We start from the raw sequence: 7,750 nt of genomic DNA, 5'->3' as shown, positions 1-7,750 counted from the left end.
AATAATTGTCTCACTGGCATTATTTATTTGTTTACTTATTTCTGTACTATCTCCCACAAAGTCCCATCTTGAGGCATATATTAAAATAAATTATTAAAATAAATTGTAATACGATAAAGGAAGGCAACAGAAAGCATAACAATTACCCTTAACATTCATAGAGGGGGGAAAAAAACCTTGGTGAAGGAACACATCACTAGAAGATGTTTAAAAAAATACTGTACAGGCAGTCATTGAGTTATAAGCAGTGGTATGACCAGAATTTCCATTGCTTTTTTGCCGCCTGGCTTCTTTCATTGACTTCACTTGTTGAAAGCCACTTGGGAAGGTGGCAAGGGCCATCATATGACCTCGGGATGCTACAAACATTTAAAAATATGCTTGACAAGTCAATGTAGTTTAATCACATGATACTGCATTGGTTTGTTAGTGTAAGGACCAGTCCATCATAAGAATGGTTTTTAAGTTCCATAGTTTCAAACAGTTGCTAAATGAATAGTTGTAAGTCGAGGACTACCCATAATAGGTGCTTCCTGGATTTTAGGAACATTTTTTTTGCAATTAAGGGCCACTGCAATGGTTTGGCTTATATATCAATGCTATTGTAGTGACTTTACTAGAAACAGTTGTGATGGAATGTGGACCTGAAGGAAAAGTAGGGGAAGACTTTTAGTAACACAGAATTTTCCCAGAGAAAGGGGTGCATTAAGAGATTCTGCAATCCCAAATTGGATTGGGGGGGGGGAAATGTTTGAGCTAGCCACTTCCTCATCCCTCATCCTTCTCATGATATATCTAGCAGGATAGAAGCTTTAGTTTGGCAAGATTCTATGCATTAGGAATCAGCAAATAAAGATTGGACTTCATTGGAATTTAGTGTTGTCTCTAGACTTGGGCTTGACAGACATCGGGGCATTTTTCAAATTCATTGCTTAACAGAATGTGGGTGAAGAATAATGTTAGATGAACTCCAAATGCACTTAACTGAAGCTGCCAATAACTTAGGGAATTAATTTTAGTCTCAAAAAGTTTCCATTCCAACTATTTCCGGCAGCCAACTAACTCTACAATTTCTTCTCCTTGGACTTTTACATTTTCACCTTTCTGGGCCATGCAGAAACAGGATGGGTATCCTGTGGCATGGTTGCTAACCTTGACCCCAAGACCATGAAAATTTCATTATTCCTCACCCAACATCCAAAACAGGGGAACAAAGACTGAGAAATGTCTACCTTTTTGGAACAATGTGAAACGCTTCCCACACAGTTGCTGGTTTACCAGCCCACTTCTTGTATCTGCACAAAACTCTTAACAGAATAACAGAATTGGAAGAGACCTTTGTGTCCAACCCCATGCTCAAGCAGAAAACTCTATATTACTATTTCAGAAAAATGGTTGTCCAGTTTCTTTCTAAAAGCCTCCAGTATTGGAACACCCAAAACCTCTGGATGCAAGTCGTTCCACTGGTTAATTGTTGTGTCAGGAAATTTCTCCAGAGTTCTAGATTAGTTCTCTCCTTAATTAGTTTCCATCCATTGCTTCTTGTCCTGCCTTCAGGTACTTTAGAGAATTCATCTTTGTGGAAGCCCCTTAGATATTGGAGCACTGCTATCATATTACCCCTAATCCTTCTTTTCATTAAACTGGAATACCCAATTCCTGCAACCTTTCTTTGTATGTTTTATCCTCCAGTTCCCTAATCATCTTTACTGCTCTTCTCTGCATTCTCTCTAGAGTGGGGGTGTCAAACTCGCCGCATCACGTGACATGTCACAACGTATTGCAACTTTTATACCCTTGCTGGAGCTGGGGTGAGCACAGTTTCTGCATGACGTATCCGGCCTGCGGGCTGGCAGTTTGATACCCCTGCTCTAGAGACTCAGTACCTTTTTTATATTGTGGCAACCAGGTGTGCTCTTACCAAGGCATTATAAAGTGGTATTAAAACTTCAGGTGTAATTGATTCTATCCCTCTATTAATACAGCCTAGGACCGCATTGTCTTCTTTGGCAGCTGCAGCACATTGCTGGCTCATATTTAAATGATTGTCCACTAGGACTCCAAGATTCCACTCAGAATTACTACTATTGAGTCAAGTACTATTCTGTGTGCATTTAGTTTTTCTTGCCTAAATGTAAAACCTTACTTTTCTCTACATTGAATTACAAATCCATCTGGTGGTGATGCTGTCTAATTGATATTTTCCTATCAAACAGTAGATGGTGGTCAACTTTATCAGATGCCTTACTGAAGTCTAAGTAGATTATATCCACAGCATTTCTCTGGTCCATTAATTTTAGCACTTTGTCAAAAAATGTACTAAGATTTGTCTGGCATGATCTGTTTTTGACAAGCCCATGTTGGCTTCTGGTTGTGATTTTGTTTGCCTCTAGGTGTTTGTAGATTCATTGTTTGATTATCTTTTCTAGAATCTTTCCAGGTGTCTATGGAGATTCTCAGTCACCCAGAAAGCCCAGTTGTCTTGTGAAAAAGCATCTTTGGGATAATCTTTCCAGGTATTGATGTCAAGTCTGTAGTTCCCTGGATCCATTTTTTCCTTTTTTTCTTTTAAAGGATAAGGGTTCTTATTTTAAATCTGTCTCAGAAAGTAAATTCCATCCAAATTTAGTGGGCATCAATCCCCTCCCAAGTTTATAAACAGATTCATTAGAGCTACTACAAGTACTTGATTTACAACAAACGGGATCAAATATTTTGTTGCTAAGTAAGGCAGTTGTTAAGGGAGTTGTGCCAGATGTTAAGACTTTTTTTGCTATGGTTGTTAAGCAAATTGTTGCAGTTGTTAAGTAAATCATGTGATTGTTAAGTGGAACCAGTTTCTACTACGGTCAGAAGCCCACAAATAGCAATCACTTCATCCTAGAATGCTGCAACCATCATAAATACATGTCAGTTGCTAATCTCCTGAATTTTGATTACATGACTATGGGGATACTATGTACAATGGTCCTAAGTGCGGGGATCAGTTGTAAATCCCATTTTTCAATGTGGTTGTAACTTCAAACAGTCACTGAATGAAGTTGTAAGTCAAGGATTACCTGTACCTGTTTAGATTATCCCAACATGTTTGATGGGACATGTTTCCTTTGAAGAGTGTAAATGTGACAGGATAAGAATTCTGAGGCACGGAATTGTGCTGAGCTGTTCTATTTTCCTTTATCCCAATACCAGCCCATCCTCAAAAATAATCTTTACTAACCTTCTTATGGCTGAAGTCACCTCTTTAATCTCTTTTGGCTTTCTGCTTGAGTGTACATACTGCACAAGCATTATATTGTGTTTATCCCACTGGTTTATCATTACAAATAGTGTCCTAATGTTGCTTTAAAAGCCAATTACAGGAATATTTTCAATTCCAAGCTTTATTTATTTATTTATTTATTTATTTATTTATTTATTTATTTATTTATTTATTTATTTATTTATTTATTTATTTATTTATTTATTTATTTATTTATTTATTTATTTATTTATTTATTTATTATTGATGGGATTTATATCCCGCCCTATCTCCCGAAGGACTCAGGGCGGCTAACAACAAAACATATAATAAGTACAGAAATTAAGATAAAAAAAATTAAAATCATCTGTGCAATAAATTAAAATTAAAAACTAAAAATAAATTAAAAATCCTAAATATAATTAATTAAAATGCCTGTCAGTCCAGGTCAGCCTGGTGGAAAAGGAGTGTTTTGAGGCCGCGGCGAAAGGATTGGAGATTTTGGGCCATCCGAAGCTCAGGGGGGAGCTGATTCCATAGGGCTGGCGCTCCCACAGAGAAGGCCCTCCCCCTGGGGGTCGACAGCCAACATTGCCTAGCTGACGGTACCCTGAGGAGGCCTTCTCTGTGTGAACGTATTGGGCGATGGGAATTTGTTCCCGGCAGCAGATGGTCCTGCAAGTATCCCGGGCCTAAGCCATGTAGGGCTTTAAAGGTAAGTACCAGCACCTTAGATCTCACCCAGAGGGCAACCAGTAGCCAGTGCAGCTCACGCAGGAGGGGTGTAATATGGGAGTATCGGGGTGCTCCCATCACAACCCGTGCAGCTGCACTCTGCACCAGCTGAAGCCTCCGGGTGGTCTTCAAGGGCAGCCCCATGTAGAGAGCATTACAGTAATCTATACGGGAGGTAACGAGTGCGTGGGTGACTGTACGTAGGGCATCTCGGTCCAAAAAGGGGTGCAATTGGTATATTAGGCGAATCTGGGCAAATGTCCCCCTAGCCACGACTCCAATATGATCTTCAAAACTGAGTCGTGAATCTAGGAGGACGCCCAGATTGCGTGCTCTATCAATGGGAGGTAACATCTCTCCTCCTATAGTCAAAGATGGAACCTCTTGGACTAAACGAGATGACGGTATGTACAGCCACTCAGTCTTGGCCGGGTTGAGTCGAAGCCTGTTTTTCCCCATCCAAATCTGTACCGCTTCCAGGCAACGGGACATCACATCGAGGGCATCACTGGGTTGGTTCGGGGTGGAGATGAATAGCTGGGTATCATCAGCATTATTGATGATACCTCACTCCGAAACTGCGTATGATCTCACCCAGTGACTTCATGTAGATGTATCTCATGTTTTGCCTGAAAACCAATGTCCATTCTTAGCAACTGGAAATGCAGATGTTATGAACATAATTACCAACCTGTTGCTTCTTGCAGACGTGCTCTCACTCCATGAGTGCTCTGGGGCCATGGATGGCTACTATAGAAGAAAGGAATTGGGACATAAACCACACAATCAAATGAATAACCATATGCATGTGTGTATGAAGTGTATAAACTAACATGAGTACATCCTGGCATCTCTGCACAGGAAAGCATCTGTGTTACCCTTACGTCTCTGAATAAATTCAGATGACAGGTCCATTTCATTTCTTATTCATTCTGGAGGCCAGATGGCATTAGAATCATTTACTTCACCTTGTTGTGTTTAATTACTACAATCAACACACTATTTTCCAAATTAATCATAACAAAGTAATTTCATTAGTAACCCAGCAGGCTACTGAATTATTAGCATCATAACAGTTTGCAAACAATTAAACTTTATTTGAACCTTAAAAATTTGCAGCATGGAATGTTATTCTAGGATCTAATGGCAGTATAATACAAATATAGTACAGAGAAAATAAGCAAGATATTACATAAAATATGACTTACAAAATAACTTGTTTGCAAAGGAACACAAGGAAATATAAGTAAATAATGAGAACAAACAAATTAGCATACATTGCCAAATGGTTCGCATTAATGGGGTTTTTTCCCCCAGCCCCTCTTCTCCCTTCTCCCAGTTTATGGCATTTGTCCAGCCTTCATAAATAAATATGCCCATCCTTTTATTTCTACTGGCTTAGATTAAAGTACGTCTAGTTAAATGGTATGAATATAGTACCTTTGAAATGTCTGCACTCTGAATGGTGTGTTTGCTAGTACATGAAAGAAAGGTTAAGAGAACAATAAAATCACTGCTGTCTACATCATCCAATCCATAGGAAAAATTATTTGAAGGGTTTGTCATTGATCAGTTGGCTAAGGACTCCCTCTCCTGGATTAACATGAAAAAGGGAAGAAAATTCTCCAGATATTTTAAGTTGCAAAAAAATCATTTGAACACCAAAGAAAGTGGCTGGGGGATGGGTTTCTCACCAGCATGTGCCGTGAAAGTCTACTGCCATCTTCTGGCAAACATTGCTAATACAAAAGACTCTTAGATTAGCATTATTTCTAGCACTAACAAGCGTTTTGGAATAGTGATATAATTCTTTATTTGTCAACTATCATTGCATCTCAGGCATGTCAGGTCATATCCATAAAATTGAAGAATGATTAATCCTTCTAAAGAATTCTTCATTCACCAATGAATGTTCTTAAAATAATAGTCTAGCCAATAGTCTTCAATGGAATTTGTTAACAAAAAACAATAAAACATAAGATAAACATTGCAACTGAAAAAGGCTTTTATGCCTTGATGCATACCAAAAATCATTAACCACATGCTAAAACTGCTCCTGGATTATACCACTTCAGAAAGCAGTGATGGAGAACCCTTCTCTGCGATGGGTTAGCGTAGATAGAATTGGATACAGACTCAATGGTGAAACCTTTTACATGTTTCTTCAAAAGCAAACAAGATTTATTTCCTTGTAAGTTCATATAAAATCACAATCTACATTAGATTCATTTAGATCCCTCTGATTGCAATGGGAGTTTATTTCCAACTCAGCCAATTAACCTTCTCCTTATCGTATTAGCTTTCTATGAGTAAAGATTTTAGTTTTTAAAAAAATATATTTATGGAATTATATGCAGAAAATTAATAGCTTCATTATTTGATAAACTATTTGCATGTATGCATGGTAAAAGATAACTAGAAAGATAAACAGAATAAAAGCCTTTTAAGACAACTTAATTTTTCAACTTATGAGCACTTTGTATTTTGAGCTATATTAATTTTAGAAGAATTTGGTCTAATCTTGGTCTTTGGCCACCATTAATTTAGAAACAGGAAATATATAAAATAACATTGTTATGATCTCAATACATATTTTTATGAAATTTATGGCCTCTGCACCCCCAAAATAAAAAGTCTTAACACTGAACCCTTCTTGGTTCTGCTCTTTTGAGAGATGCAGATGAAATAGTACAACAGAACTTCAGAGAAATATTTTAAGTTAGTCAGACTTAATCAAAATGCTGCCTATGTCAATCTGGAAAAGAGATTAAGAACATGATACCTGCAGAACGTGAGCATACAAATGGAGGTGATCCCAGGAGACAGCCAAAATATGGAAAGAGAATACAAGTCACCCAAATATCAATTTTCCTATCTCAGATTTGTTATTATAAGCAAACAAAAGCAGTTTGGACCACTGCAATGGTTTGTGGATCAACATAACTCTCACTCTATATAGGGGAAAAATGAGGAATTTTGGAATAAACAGAATAAACTCAAAATATGGATTCAAACAAGTTTTTGGAAGAAGCACTTATATTCCTAAAAGCTCTGCTAAGAAAAAAAATGTGTACCTAAGAATATGCATGAACTGATACTATAATGTGTAATGTACACCTCCTTCAAATATATTAAAAATAGATATATATTTCAATATGCTATCACAGTGTCACATCATGTGTGTGTGTGTGTGCATGCGTGCGCGTGCGTGTGATTTAAATTTTTAAGATTAAAATACAAATGAAGGAAAAAGCTTTTCCTTTTCAGTTGAGAAAAAGCAGGTCATAACAATGTTTACAGGAAAGATCCATTGCTGTGTATCACTATGTCAAGTAGAGGCATAAAATCTTGCAAAAATCTTCTGTGTTGCACATATTGAAATTAATTAGGCTGATCATCAAAAATTTATTGCAGTTCTCTTCCATTAAATTTCAAGTGCATATAATCAGGTTATGCTCATTTACCAAGTAAGTAATAAATACAACCCTAAATAACTGTATGCCATAATAAAAAGTGTCAAAGCAAATAGCAAAAACAAAAGTAAAAAATGTATCTTCCCAGTCTTTTATTCCTTGTAGATCTCTATAGCTTCTTTACAACCTCCACTAGTTGGCTTCCAGTTTGCAGAATAAGCCTGGCTGGAAAACAAGGGAAAAATCTTGTTACCACTACAAAAAGGTAGCTCATAATAATAATAATTTTATTTATATACCGCCCTTCTCCCGGAGGACTCAGGGTGGTGAACAGGGCAAATATATAAAAAATACAAAAATA

The 7,750-nt window shown here is 37.3% G+C and overlaps 1 protein-coding gene across 1 annotated transcript in view; it reads right to left on the bottom strand.

Annotated features, from left to right (window-relative positions):
- Window positions 1-5,026: 5,026 nt before the first annotated feature.
- Window positions 5,027-7,750, bottom strand: part of SKAP2 (src kinase associated phosphoprotein 2) — a 141,039-nt gene continuing 138,315 nt past the window's right edge. The window contains exon 13 of the mRNA XM_081343192.1: window positions 5,027-7,614. The gene's annotated coding sequence lies outside the window, so the exon portion shown is untranslated. The remainder of the gene's footprint in view (window positions 7,615-7,750) is intronic.

The sequence above is a fragment of the Vipera berus genome, assembly GCF_964194415.1.
Source record: "Vipera berus genome assembly, chromosome: Z".
NCBI classification, from domain to species: Eukaryota; Metazoa; Chordata; class Lepidosauria; order Squamata; family Viperidae; genus Vipera; species Vipera berus.
The sequence above is the reverse complement of the archived record's forward strand: the minus strand, read 5'-3'. Positions and strand labels throughout refer to the sequence as shown.